General features: G+C 42.1%; 1 long non-coding RNA gene across 1 annotated transcript in view; it reads right to left on the bottom strand.

Moving 5' to 3' along the window:
• Positions 1-422: 422 nt before the first annotated feature.
• The window catches only part of LOC118702340, a 51,913-nt gene continuing 37,560 nt past the window's right edge, over positions 423-14,775 (bottom strand). The window contains exon 3 of the long non-coding RNA XR_004982695.1: positions 423-457. This is a non-coding gene — a long non-coding RNA (uncharacterized LOC118702340). The remainder of the gene's footprint in view (positions 458-14,775) is intronic.

The raw sequence follows: 14,775 nt of genomic DNA on the forward strand, positions 1-14,775 counted from the left end.
TCGGTGTTGGCTATGTTATGTGATCAAAACATACAAATTAGAGCATCAAAACATTGAAATGGTGTTCAAAAACTTACTGAACACCCGATTCAATGTTTTGTTGCTCACACCCAATTCAATGCTTTGTTGCTCTACTTTGTATTTTTGATCTTCTAAGGTTAAATGAGTTGCCCCTTTTTTTTTAATCTCGGTTTTTGTTTTCAGTTTCATATCTGTCTCTTTAGAATGGCAATCATATTCAGTAAAATTTAAAGGCTGACAAAACAACTTGCTGCAGACACATTTTCAATAAGAGATATCTTAATTTGTGGTTGTATGTAAGTCAATAAATTAGTTTAGTTGTGATTCACCCAGGAAGGCAAGAAGTGTTTCATTCAGTAGCCGTAACTGTTTTCCATCACCATTAATTATTATTTTTTTCGTAAACCACGTGGGTGCAGATTGGTTCAGGAAGATTCTTTCCATTAAATAAACAAGTTATATTTTTGATACATTTAACAGACTGGGTTTCAGTAAGAGTTGCAATATTCCTCATTACAAACAAGGATAGTCTCAATTGCCAACTTAAGTACTTGTTTTATGGCCAACATTAACTTGCTTTTTGACAGTTTATTAATTCCTCTTTCAAAAACACCATTCTATTATTCATTACAAATAGACTAGATATGTCGACTAGATATTTCATGAGCAGGCCTTGAGTGAAAGAAATTTTTGTACCTTTGGAAAACATAATAAATAGGTGCTTTACTCTCAGCTATTACTTCAAACATGGTGACACTTGTTCTCCCCTGGGTCTTAATTCATCAATGTGACTGTAAACAGAGAGGCCAATTTCATGAACATAAAAGTAATTGGGTTCTCAGTTTCCCTGGACAAGACCAGCATTGCTCACTCAGCTGAGATAGTGCCAGCTGTGGGCAGGTTGCTCAAATATAAATATAAGGGGCAGGGTTAAGCCTGAGCTGTGACTGTGATTTCCCAGGAAGGTCTCAGAAAGCAAAGGGTTTAACATAGCTAATCTGACAGACACCCTGGTGGGCTTAGAAGGGTATTATCTGCTTGGTGTGGGCATTAGAGAAGAAGGTAGTTGCACCTCAATAAAGTGGAGCACATAATAACAATTGATTTTTCTACTTATTAAATATATAGATGTTCATTTTAAACAGTTGAGACTATAGAGTACTACAAAAAAAATTTTTAAGATAAGGAGCTAATTATCTGGTATATGTGACCAGCTCCCAAGTACAGTCTGAAGGAACTGGCTGGCCAATTACATAAAAACATTTAAGAAACAACTTTCTTTTGAAATTTCATATCATACACAATGGAATACGATGCTGTAGTATTAAAGAAAGAATGCTTACCATTTACAACAGCATTGGGATGGAGAAGGAGAGTATTATACTAAGCAAAATAAGAGAGTCAAGAAAGATAATATCACATGTGGAATCTGAAGAACAAAAAAAGACCCAGAGACAGACTATTGACCTCAGAATGTAGGCAGGGGAGGGTGGGTAGGAAGAGATGAACCAATGAATTTGGATTGATAGATGCAAAAATAACTACTGTTGGCAATAATGTGGAGAGGTCGGAATGATTATGCACTGTGGTTAGGAATGTAAAATGCTATAGCTACAGTGGAAAACAGTGTGAAGGTTCCTCATAAAGTTAAACTTAGAATAACCTTATAAGCCAGCAATTCCACTTCTGGGTACATACTCAAGTTGATAACAAGAGCTCAACTAAGTATTTGTACAAACTCGTTCATAGAAGATTTATTCACAATTCATAAAATGTGAAAGTAACTCTAGTGTCCATTGATGGGTGAATAGGTAAGCAAAATGTGGTATACACAAACAATGGAATATGCTCAGCCTTTAAAAAAGGAAATTCTGTAGTATGTTACAACATGGATAAATCTTGAGGTTGTTATTCTAAGTGAAATAAAGCACAAAAGAACAAATATTTTATGACTGTAATTATTCCATGTACGTAGGTTAATCAAAATCCTAAAGACACAATGTGTAATGGTGGTTGTCAGGGTCTGGGGGGGGAGGAAATGGGAATTTTTTGTTTAAAAGGTAGTGTTTCAGTATTATAAGATGAAAGGAGTTATAAGGATGGGTGGTGGTCATGTTTGCACAATGTGAATGCATTTAATGCCATTAAATTGTACTTTAAAATGGTTAAGATAGTAAATTTACATAATGTTTGTTTTGCCACCCTAAACAATATTTTTAATGAATGTCTCTGAATGTGAATGCCAACCCTATACCTGAATACAGAATGAAGACAGTCCTAGCCCTGTCTGGTTTGGCTCAGTGGTTGGAGTGTCATCTGGACAGAAGGGTCACAGGTTAGATTCTCGAACAAGGGCATGTAGCTTGGTTGCAGTCTCAATCCTGGAACAAAATTAGAGCACGTACTCGGAGGCATCTAAGTCTCTCTCTCTCTCTCTCTCTCTCTCTCTCTCTCTCTCTCTCTCTCTCTCTCTCTCTCTCTCTCTCTCCCCTCCTTACCTTCCACTCTTTCTAAAAATAAAAAATATATGAAATAATATCCTTCAGTGAGGACTCCAAAAAAATAGATAGATAGATGATAGATAGATAGATAGATAGATAGATAGATAGATAGATAGATAGATGGTAAATAATTTAAAAAAGAATGAAGGCAGCCCTAGTGTGGCATCTGGCTCTCATGGTAGTAAGGTTGATTGATTTTCAAAAAACAAACCAACAAAAACTCAGTTGCCTGGTTTCCTTTCTGTGACTTTACAGCTCTCAGATGTTCTGAGGTGGTACATTGCTGCCCTGATCTGAAGCTTGTTCATGGAAGGAAGCTAATCAACTGAGATAATGTTTATGCTCCTTAAAAATCTTTCCCTTTGCCTTAACCATCTGCTAATGCCATGGGTAAGTCTTCTCCTCCCTCCTCTTCTGCCACAGACTACATGCTTCAACATTAGGGAACTAACTCAGTTTAATATCTTCAGAAAAGGCAAAAGTTTCACAAACACAAGGAAAACTTTGTGGGCACTCTGAACAACTGACATGGAAAGTCCCCAACACTGCTCATCTCAGGGGCCTCCCTCCTTCTCATCCACCTTAGTCTCTTCAGCTCTCCTGAATCTTTTATCTGTCAGGCCCTCCTGACTCAATCTCCTTGACCAGTCTTCCCAGCCCTGCCAGGCCTTCCCCCGCCCACCTGGACCCTCAGCAGCTGAGAGCCATTGGAGTTTTGAGGCCTTTCCACCATCATGTGCTCTAGAGGGGCTCAGAGACACCAAGACCAACTGCCTGTAGATTGCTGCTTTGGATTTTTTCTTTTGAAAAAACAAAAAAGCCGTTGAAAACAGGAAATGAACCCCATAAACCACACACAAGTTACACTGATCACACCCAGATAGAACTAACCCTGTTGAGGCAGGATATTTTAACAAGCCTCAAGGTTTTTAACTCCAAAGTTTTCCCTTAAAATATTTATATAATTATATTTTTTTACTGTTGAAGTCTGTACTTTTCCCATTGACCTCTCTTGACACCCTTGTTGAAGATCACTTGACCAAAAACAGGAAGGTTTATTTCTGGGCTCTCTATTTGGTTCCATTGGTCTGGTTTTATGTCAGTAGCACCATATTTTACTTTAGCTTTGTAATGCGTTTTGAAATCAGGAAATTCAAGTCTCTAACTTTGCTCCTTTTGAAGATTGTTTTGGCTCCTAGGGGACCCTTGAGGTCTCATATAAATTGAGAATTATATTTTCTATTTCTTTAATAAAATGTTATTGAAATTATAATACATTATATTGAAACCCTAGATTGCTTTGCATATCATGGACAGCTTAACAATATTAAATCTTCCAATCCATAGTTTTGTTGCTAATGAGGATGAATTTTCTAAGAAGCTGTTGCTCCGGTACCTTCCCTGGTATCTCTTTCCACTCAACCCTCTGAGGGGGTTCATGCAACTCTCCCAAGTCACTTTGTCACTCCCTGAGGTGAGGACTGGGCAGGGGTTCCAAAGCTTCAGGTCCACAGGCTGTGTGAGAAGATTAAGCAAGCTGGACTCTCTCCCTGCTTTTTCTATTTTTTTTTTCTCTCTGGTTTAACTATCTATTAATGCTATGGGTGATGTTATTCTTTAATCCCTCCTCATTTCTTCTGGAAGACAAAAGGAGGCATTCCTTGGGGCAATGGGCACACAATGCAGATCACAAATGGTGTTTTATTGAATTATACACTTGAAACCAACCAGTATTGTTTTGCAAATCAATTTTACCACAAAAAAATTAATCAGAAATAAACAAAAATAGACAACTTGTGATTTAAACAGGTTGGTGACTGGTTCGTTGAACGCATCATTAATTTGTCAGAAATACTTGAAATTCATTCATGAAAAATGTAGTCAAATTATTAACTAGACATTCTAAAGCTTTGTCTTTCATAAAGGAAGTAACTGAATCTTTGGAAGACATCATGAGCATGTGTGTGCCTTAAGTCTCAGGAATGATTTCAGACCTGGAAAGCAGGCTTCTTACCAAGTAACAGATCTGACATGAACCAACCCCTTAGGTAGTGCCTAGCCCCCTTTTCATTCCAATGGAACCAGATTATCTGGAAGGATGTCTGACAACACACATGTCCAAGTGGGTGGGAAGCCATGGTACCTTCCTCTAGAGCTGGTACCATGAAGAACTTCAACTGTGGGGACAATACTTACCCCACTGAAGAACACAGGAAAGAAACAGGTTGTTTTAAAAAGCTTTTAATAATATGAAGAAAAGACATGTTAAAGTTCTATGAATACAGTGATAAGGACAATCATTATCCCATAAAGATATGCTGAGCTTTATCCTTAGAACCTTTAACTGTTACATTTCCTTACAGAAGGCACTTTGCACGTGTGATGAAGTTATTGGGATTTGATGGAAAGACTACTCTGAATTTTTGGGAGGTCTCCCTTCATGGATTCTCAAGTTTTCTTATGAGATAGAGATGATAGAGATAGAGATAGAGATAGAGATAGAGATAGAGATAGAGATAAAGATAGAGATAGAGATAGAGATAGAGATAGAGAAACTGATGATAGATGTTAGATAGATATATAGATAGATGATAGATGATAGATGATAGATAGATGATAGATGATAGATAGATAGATAGATAGATAGATAGATAGATAGATAGATAGATAGGGATTAAAAGGAAAAGAAAAGAAAAAGCAGATATGAATTTGGGAGCAAGGGAGGGAAGGCATGTGATGTAGGGACATGAGCTAAGAATAAGAAAAGGCCCCAGAAGTTTTAAAAGGTTCTCCCAGAGAGTCTGGGAAGGGAGCAGTGTCCTACAGACTCACACAAGATTCCAGCACAGTGACACCCATTTCCAGCTTCTGGTCTCCAGGACTGTTAGAGATTGTGAAAATAGGATGTTGGAAAACCAGGACAAAGGAAATTTTAAGGTGTCCTAAATAATATTGGCAGAAACACTGAGCAAATTTCATGTGTCATACATGACCAACAACTTGCTAGTTGCTGAAAGGATCATAACCACCAATGTTGTTGCAATTCCACATGCAATTTCACCTTACAAGTAAGGGACAGATCTCAGAGATTTTTGAAAGATATTCTGTTATGCAACTTTGATGGTATATGAGGTGTAAAAATTCCTTAAAAGGGCAATGGGATTGAGCCCCAATGCTGGTAGACAAACAGATGCCAACCCGGACATACACCCACTTTCCCAACGCCTTAACCCAGTGCCCTTCAGGGAGGCACACACAACACTGCAAATATTTCTGTCCTCATCTGTTGGTTTTCTTTGTTTTCTTCATAAACTCCATTTGCCTGTCCCAATAAGAGTCCACACACAGGGTACTGGGAAATGGGAAATAAAATCTACTTTCTGTGTTCTGTTGGGCTCTGTCACCTTGGGTTGGCCTCTGAGCATAGAGTAGAAACCTAGAGAGACCTGTGGGTCAAATGTCCTTTAGAAACCAGGGGCTGCCAGGGGTGGCAGGAAGGGGTGAGGTCTTGAACAGAGTAGGGATGGGAAATTGTAACCATTGTGGAAGCAGAAAGAAGAGAGCGGTATTGAGTGTCAGTGTTATAGTAAGACAGTCAGTTGGAGGACAGGGCAGCCAGCAGCAGGGTGAGCACAGCCCAGATGGCCACTTCAGACAGGTGAGCCATGCAGGGGCTGCACAGAGACCCACTGGTCCTCATCCAGAGTCCAGGGATGTCTGGATGCTGTGTCCAAAATCAAAAGGTGGGCTGAAGTTTGTGCCATCTGCAGAGTACCTGTCTGTGGGTCCAGAATCACCCCTCTGCTCACTGACCCTAATACCCTAGTTAGTCAGGGAACACTAAGGATTCTCACCCATTGGCTAAATAACAAAGGGGGAGCTTCTTACAACAAGTGTACAAAAAGCTAAGATGATGAATGCATAGGGCCCAAGCAGGAAGGCTAAGAGCTGGAAAGTAAATTAGATAGAAGTGGGGAGAAGCCTTTTCCTCCATATTGATATTGGAATTCCAGGTTTTAGCAGGGTGAAGAGATGCTCTTTGAGGGGTCAGTCCATCATTCTCCCAGGCACGAACCCTGAATGAGCCTCTATACTTTTGCACCCGCACCTGTCTCACTAGGTTGGCTTCTGTTGCAGCAGGTACCTGAACCTGTATTTTGGTCACATTAGTCTTGGTTTAGGATGAAGAGAATGTCAGGAGACTACAAAGGGATCAGATCAGGTTGTCAGGCACAGACTGAAAACTCCAACCTGCAGAAGGGTGGTAAAGACAGCTAGACTGGTGTTGGGAGGAACACACAGACTATAGTCCAGGGTTCACAGAGTGAGGACCAGGAGTGTCAGCATCCAGCTTTGGTCAGGGCAACATTGACACTACACATTTCCAAAAGTGTAGAGTCTGGGTTCGGCATTTTCAACTTTCCCTCCAAGCACCATAGAAACACAAAATGTCAACTGCCAGTGCCCCAAGACCTGTAATCCTGAGACTGCAAGTGGGAAGAAGTGCCCACAAAGGAGGCACCGAGTGGAGGCTGAGGAGCAGCCTGGCAGTAGGTTTGGGTCCTGATGGAAGAGGATAGAGAGACAGGTGTCTTTGAAGCTTGCTGAGCCCAAGTGATTGAGGCATGGGGTGAGTGAGGCTTGGCCGCTGAGGACCTTACATGTCTGTGGTAAACGTGGGGCTAAGGCCTCTCCAGGATAAGAGCTATCTGCAAGGTTTTCTTCCTTCTTACCTAAAGAATCCCTGCAGTGAAATGTGCTCTGTCATCTAAGCATGCCTATTATTGCATTGTTTCCCCAAAAGAGCTGATGGGGTACTACACCAACTGTTCAAAGGATCCTGCACAGACCTGTCCAGTTGTCAAAACTTTTCCTCACCACTCTGTTCATCAGATTATTTTATTACTTAGATTCCACATATAGCCATGTTTCTCTGACTGACTTATTTCACTTAGCATGATACTCTCCAGGTCCCTCCATGCTGTGTCAAAGGGTAAGAGATTCTTCTTTTTTACTGCTGCATATTCCTCATTGTAAATTCACCACAGCTTTTTATCCACTCATCTACTGATTGGCGGCATGTAGGCTGTTTCCAGATCTTAGCTATTGTAAATTGTGCTGCTATGAACATAGGGGTGCATACATTCTTTCTGATTGGTGTTTCAGGTTTCTTAGGATATATTCCTAGAAGTGGGATCACTTGTCAAATGGCATTTTGATATTGAATTTTTTGAGGAACTTCATAGTGTTTTTCATAATGGGTGCACCAGTTTGCATTCCCATCAGCAGTGTACTAAGCTTTGCTTTTCTCCACATCCTCTCCAGCACTTGTTGTTTGTTCACTTGTTAATTGTAGTCATTCTGACAGATGTGAGGTGATACCTTATTGTTGTTTTAATTTGCATCTCTCTGACATCAGTGACTTTGAGCATTATTTCATTATGTCTTTTGGTAATGTGTATATCCACTATGGAGAAGTGTCTATTTAGGTCCATTGCTCATTTTATTATTGGATTATTTGTCTTCCTTTTGTTAAGTTGTATGAGTACGTTATGTATTTTGGATATTAACACTTTATCAAATGCATCATTGCCAAATATGTCCTCCCATACAGTGGGCTTCCTTTTCGTTTTGTTGATGGTTTATTTTGCTGTGCAGACGCTTTTCATTTTGATGTAGTTCCACTTGTTTATTTTTGAGAGAGAAACATAGATGTGAGAGAGACTATTCACTGATTGCCCTTGACAAGAAATCAAACCAGCGAACCTTAGGTCCAAGGACTGATGCTGAGAAAAATCAGACGGGACTTTGTGGTTCAATTTTATTAGGGATTTTTTGCAGGCTTTGGAGTTAGAGATGTAGTAGACTAACTGGGGAACCCCTCTATTATGATGCAAATCCCTTCACAGCCACTGACTAGATGTATGAAAATGACAAGTCACTTACCTTCCCTGTGCCTCAGTTTCCTATCTGCAAAATGAGGGTGAAGGTATTGGTAACATCATAGGATTATTGGGATGAATATGAGTTAATAAATGGAAAATTGTGACCTATCACAAGAAAGGTTGATATTGGCTCATCTTAAACACAAGAAAACAACTATTTTGAGTCTTCTTGTGGAAAGTAAAAAATCATAAACTTATTTTTAAATTAAACATTTCATTTTGAGATAACTGCAGATTCATACCCAGTTGTAAGAATTGATACAGAGATATCTCATTACCCTCCAACCAGTTTCCCCCAACTGTGCACAAAACTATAGTAGGACACCACAAGGAGGAAATTACCATTGATGAACTCCACTCATGTGATTCAGATCTCACCAGTTTCTCAACCTGTGGGAGCACATTATGAGCTTGCAGGAATCTGAACTCTGTGTCTTCTCCAGGGGGGTCCAGTGGATGGCGCCTGGACTCTGACATGGACAATGGGAATAGACAGGAGGTATGATTGAGATGAAATGCACTCAACACAAAGAAATTTGTCTACATCGTCCTTTTCAGAGGTGGGAAGGAAGAAGATCAGAGAGCCCGTCTCACGCTGAGACCCTGGGACAAGGTAAAGCCTGGAGTGAAGGAGCAGTCTCCAGGCAGGTTCCACCCTCATCTACACACCTCACTACATGTCAGCCTAACTGAGAGGTGCCTCCTAAATGACAATGTGTGAATCAGGGATATTCTGTTGTAGAGACAGACTGAGATTCAGTGAGAGGGTTTCATGCAGGACAATATCTCTTCACATGAGGTTCTACCATCACCACAGAAAGATGCACATTGGCACACCTGCTCACAGGGGACAGCAGCCCAGGCTGACTCGTGCTAGAAGTGAATCCCAAGTCATCGGACATTCCACACCTTCCATGCCTATTCCAACCCCTTCAAGCTCTGTCCTCTTGGGCCAGCACCACAATCTCCAGCCTCCAGGGAATAGCTCTCACCTCACTAAGCCACAGGAATTCCTGGACACTTGGACAGATGGCCATGTGGAGCCTGACCTCATTCTCCCTCAACCTCCAGGTCCCACAAAACTTTCTTTGTGGGATCTCCCTTTATGCAGGGGCTCAGGAACTGCATAGCCCTGAACCCCAATTGAAAGGAAGTTGCCCCTACACTCTTCCTGATTCTATGTGGACAGCTGCCCACAGGTGGGCATAGATTGCACAAGGTCAGGGGGTGCTCTCACCTAGAGTACAACACATCCAGTGCCCATGGGATAGACAGCACTATGGGACTGACCAGTGGTACTAACTGACCTCTCTACTCCCCAGGGCTCAGCTCTTCTCACAACCCAGTCATACTGATGAGTTCCACCCTCTCTTTTCACACCTATTTATAGGGAGCACCTGGCATACCTCTGCAATGCCAGTCTGACCACAGGGTGGGCCTGCTGGGCAGGCCAGCTGAGGGGCCTCATCCAGAAAAGAGACAGGGCTGAGGTCCCCAGGAGAGGAGCACCCAATGTAACCATCCAGTCAGGTGACTGGTGACTGAGCTCTCACTCAGTTCTTCAGGCCTCCCCAGAGATGACCAGCAATCCAACCACATCTCCTCTAGGAGGCAGCAGAAGGTTGGGAGAATCTGATGCAAGAAGGTGGCTGTGGAAGGTGCTCAGTGGGATGAAGAGAAGCCAGGGACAGTGCAGGACAGTGCAGGTCTCAAAGGAGGGATGTTGCTGTGTGATTCTACCATAGGGAGAGCAGGAACAGGGAAGAGACACTTTTCATAAAATGTCCTCACCATTCATTCCTCCACCTCTTAGACTCTGGGCAAAATTGGTAGCCAACCTTGGGTATGATGCTAAAATTATTGACCTCTATTTCTGTAATTCATTCATTTCCACATGTGACTACTGGCCAAGCTGGTACCTTCTCCACTGAATTTTGAGGGAAATGTTCTCAAAAACAGTTTCCTTTCCTTACCCAGTAACATTTGGGCACATTATGGTTTTGTTTTGTTTTGTTTTTGTTTTTGTTTTTGTTTTTGACATATGCTTTCCAACTACATGGGAAAACATAACTCCCTACTCTTTGTAAAGGGATGAGTAAGACCAATGGAAATCTCATGAATGTTCACAGATAATCTTGAACTTGACATATGGACTATGAACTCATGAAAGTTCATGAACTCAAAAAATCAGAGCAGAGTCCACATAAAATCCACATTCATGTGATGAAACGCAGCCATGGGCAGCTTTCACCATTTCCTAAGAGCTAAAATATAAAAAGTGATGTTAATGATAAACTAGGAAAACCAAACTTGCGACATAGTTATTGATAAATTGAAAATGGTTATTTGTTTTCCTTAAAAGAACATGCCAAGTGAGAAACAAAGATGGAAGCATAGGTAAACACCTGAACTTGCTGCCTAACTCAACCACCTCAAAACTACAACTAAAAGACAAAACGCGTATCATCCAGAACCATGGGAAGGATGGCTGAGTGGAAATTATACAACTAGAAGGAAAGAGAAAAGCAGACTGAGACTTGGAGGAGGGGCAGAGGTACAGAAGTGAAGTGCAGAGGTATAGAGGCATGCACGCAGAAAGGTATGGCAACTGAGTACACTATTGTCTTTCTCAATCAGGAGAAATAAACAAGTTCCCCACTGCTCTGAACTACAGTTCCCGGTGAGACTCTAGGGACCCATACTTACAAAGGGAGGAACTGCACAGCCTAACATCAGATAAAAATTTCAGTGCGACTTTCTCTCATTGTTCCTGCAAGTTGACTCAGGACACAGAGACACTGGACCTCTCCCTGGTGATTCCATGAGACCCCACCCCAATTTAAAACCCTACCCAAGCTGTGTACAGAGCCTTCTGCATATGAATGGCCTGGCCCTTTGCAATCTGAAACCTAAGGTACAGCAGCTGGGTCAAAGAGCCCCAGAGCCTCCAAAAGCAGACCCAAGGCTACACAGCAGCTTGCATTGCTTCACAGCTGGGCCTCATCTAGACACCTCGAAACCCCAAACAAAAAGAAGGAATCTGAAGATCTCTCTGTAGCTTCTGCTGGGTGGCCTCATCCTTGGAGAAACAAGTGCCAGTATACCCAGTGGTCAGAGAGAGACCATCCAGACTACAACTCTTCAGATCCAAAAGAGGCTGACTCAGGGGGCAGATTCAGTGAGCTTCAAAGCTTCACTGAAACAAATCTTGCTCCATTAGGGTGTCTCCAACACAGAAGTTCTCCCTTCTTAGACACAACTGATCCTCATAGCCAATTGGTCTGGAGGTCAATTCCTCCCAGTGATACCAACAACAATCAAGGCTTAACTGCAACAAGAATGTGCATACAGCCCACAAAGGGGTGCACCAAGAATGTCCACCTTAGGTAATTGGGGAAACTGAGCCACTGGGTCCTATAGGACACCTAGCACACAAAGCCACTCTATCAACTCAGGGAAGCAGCCAAATTGCAAAGACAAAGGAACAGTTCACAAACTAAAGAAATGGAGGAAAGCAAATGACTGGATATAGAGTTCATAACCATGGCTAGGAGGTTTTTCAATAACCTTCTAGACTGGGGATCAATTTAGTGAGACCCTGGAGGATATGAAAAAGGACCACCTAAAAATTAAGCATATACTGACTGAAATAAAGAATAATATACAGAGATCCAACAGCGGACTAGAGGATCCCAAGAATCAAGTCAAAGATTTGAAATACGTAGAAGCAAATAACACCCAACTGTAAAAGCAAAAAGAAAAGAGAATACAAAAATATGAAGATAGTGTAAGGAGCCTCAGGGACAACTTCAAGCATACCAACATCCAAATTATGGGAGTGCCAGAAGAAGAGAGAGAGCAAGATATTGAAAACCTATATGAAGAAATAATGGCAGAAAATGTCCTCCACCTGGTGAAAGAAGTAGACTTATTAAGTCCAGGAAGCACAGAGAATCCCAAAAAATAGGAATCCAAATAGTACTACACCAAGTCACATCATAATTAAAATGCCAAGAGCAAAAGACAAAGAATCTTAAAAGCAGTAAGAGAAAAACAGTTATTTGCCTACATGGGAGTACTTATGACTGTCAGCTGATTTCTCAACAGAAACTATGCAGGACAGAAGAGAGTGGCAAGAAATACTCAAAGTGATGAATAGCAAGAATCTACAACCAAGATTACTCTACCCTGCAAAGCTATCATTTAGAATTGAAGGTCAGATAAAGAAAAAGCTAAAGAAGTTTATCACCACCAAACCAGTATTATGTGAAATGCTGAAGGGTATTCTTTAAGAAAAGAAGGAAGAAGAAAAAGCTAAAGATAAAAATTATGAACAACAATGTGACTACAAATACAAATCTAAAAATCAAGTTAATAAAAAGTCTAATGAACAGAATAAACTGGTGAATATAATAGGATCAGAGGCATAGAAAGGGAGTTGAGTGACAATTCCCTGGGGAAGGGTAAGAGGTATGGATGTGTGGGAAGAGACTGGACAAAAATCGTATACCAGTGGATGAGAATAGTGCAGGGAGGCAGGGGCAAAAGGTGGGATGGAAACTAGTGGAGGGGTGCTTTGGGGGGGAGGGGACAACTATAATAATCTAAACAATAAAAATTTATTAGAAAAAAAAGGAACATTCCAGTGTATTATTTTCATTTTACAGTGATTAAAGGGAGTTTACTTCTGTCAATTGGCTATCTACAATATTGAGACCTGGTAGGAATGATTCCCCTTCCCCCATTTAAATCTCAAAGATATAAAGGTAGCTCCAAGGCCCTCATTTTTATCTCATGCCTCATACTAGGAGCAGACCGAGCCACCTCCAGAGCTCCCCTGGTCCTCAGTCAGAGGGTAGTGACCTGAGCACTATCCCTAGGCCCTAATGTCCCCATACCATGATGTCCTCACATCCACCCTGTGCTGATTGGTGGGTCCTCTCACAGCTGGAAGTGTCCGATACACACTTTATGGTTCTACCTGGACCATCAGGCCTGTCTACAAACTGAAGAAAGCTCTGGAAGCCAAGTCCTTACAAGAAGTACCTAGGCTGCTCTCAGCTCTAAGGGGAACTCCTGGCACACCCTATGGCAGGTGGCGATTACTTAGAACTTGAGGGTCTTTCTCACTAAGCATCCTGATGCCATCACCTGGCCCTTCCTTCCTATGCCTGGAGAATTATGTGAGGCACCTGGTTTGGTCACTGCACAGTGAGTACCAACATCATGTGTGTCAGGAAGCATTGCACAGATGTCAGGCAGTGCAAGTGGGGAATAAGATGTAGACCAGGAACCCACAATAAGAGAAGGAAGGTGACCCAGAACACAGCATCTCAGATTAACTCCTGGTGATAAATGGGGTAGACTAGACCTTGTGCCCAGGCAGAGACTCTGAACAGAAGCCTCCCACCAACGACAATGTCTCTGAGGATGAGACAGAAGCCAGGCCAGCATCCAGTTCTGCTGTCTGCACCCTGGCAGATGATTAATAGCTATGAGGGACACAACATAACAGAAGCATGTCACCTTGTATGACATCTGGGGTCAGAGCATGTTCCCTATAGACCAGGGCCTGCTATCAGCATGGGTAGGGGGCAGCAAGTGCCCATAGCTGTCGGACAGAGAGTCCGAAGGGAGAACATGGCCTGCTAACAGTCAGAGTTTGGATTCCCCCTTCATTCCCAGAAAACAAACTCCACCCTCCACCATGTGTATGAAATCTCTTTCTTGAGGACCTAGGCAGCAGCCTTTGTCCTTCCTCTTCTCACAGGGACATGACCTGGCACAACCCTGGACACTTGCTCAACACCAGGTTTCTGAGAACCAAGTCTTCTGAGCTGGTCACCAACCATGGCTCAGCCCCAACAGCAACATTCAGCCAGGGATGGAGCCTGGTTCTTCACGTGAGACTGTGTGGAGAGCAGAGACAGACAAGGTCCCCAGGTCATTAACCTACTGCCCTAGGGGACTTAGGAGACCCCAGGGGAAGGTCAGGTCCCCAGGGAGGAACAGAGGAGAGAAAATGCTTCTTGTCCACCAGGGGTCAGCCAAGGGGGGTTCTCTTTCATGGAGGCAAATAATGGTAGTTGCCATTTATTTGGGTGGCTTCTCTATACTAGGCTTGAGATCAGAGATGTTTTATGGTTAATTCACAGATAACATGGTATTCCAGAGTCCATTTATTCTATTTTTATTCAGGGGAAGAAGAGGCACAGTGTGATATGGTCATTGAATCAGGCTCACACGGACCATGACCAGCATATCAGATACAGCAAGGTCCTTGCACAGCTATGGCCCCATCCTCTCCT

This window comes from Pipistrellus kuhlii, unplaced genomic scaffold (assembly GCF_014108245.1).
Source record: "Pipistrellus kuhlii isolate mPipKuh1 unplaced genomic scaffold, mPipKuh1.p scaffold_m20_p_38, whole genome shotgun sequence".
NCBI lineage: Eukaryota > Metazoa > Chordata > Mammalia > Chiroptera > Vespertilionidae > Pipistrellus > Pipistrellus kuhlii.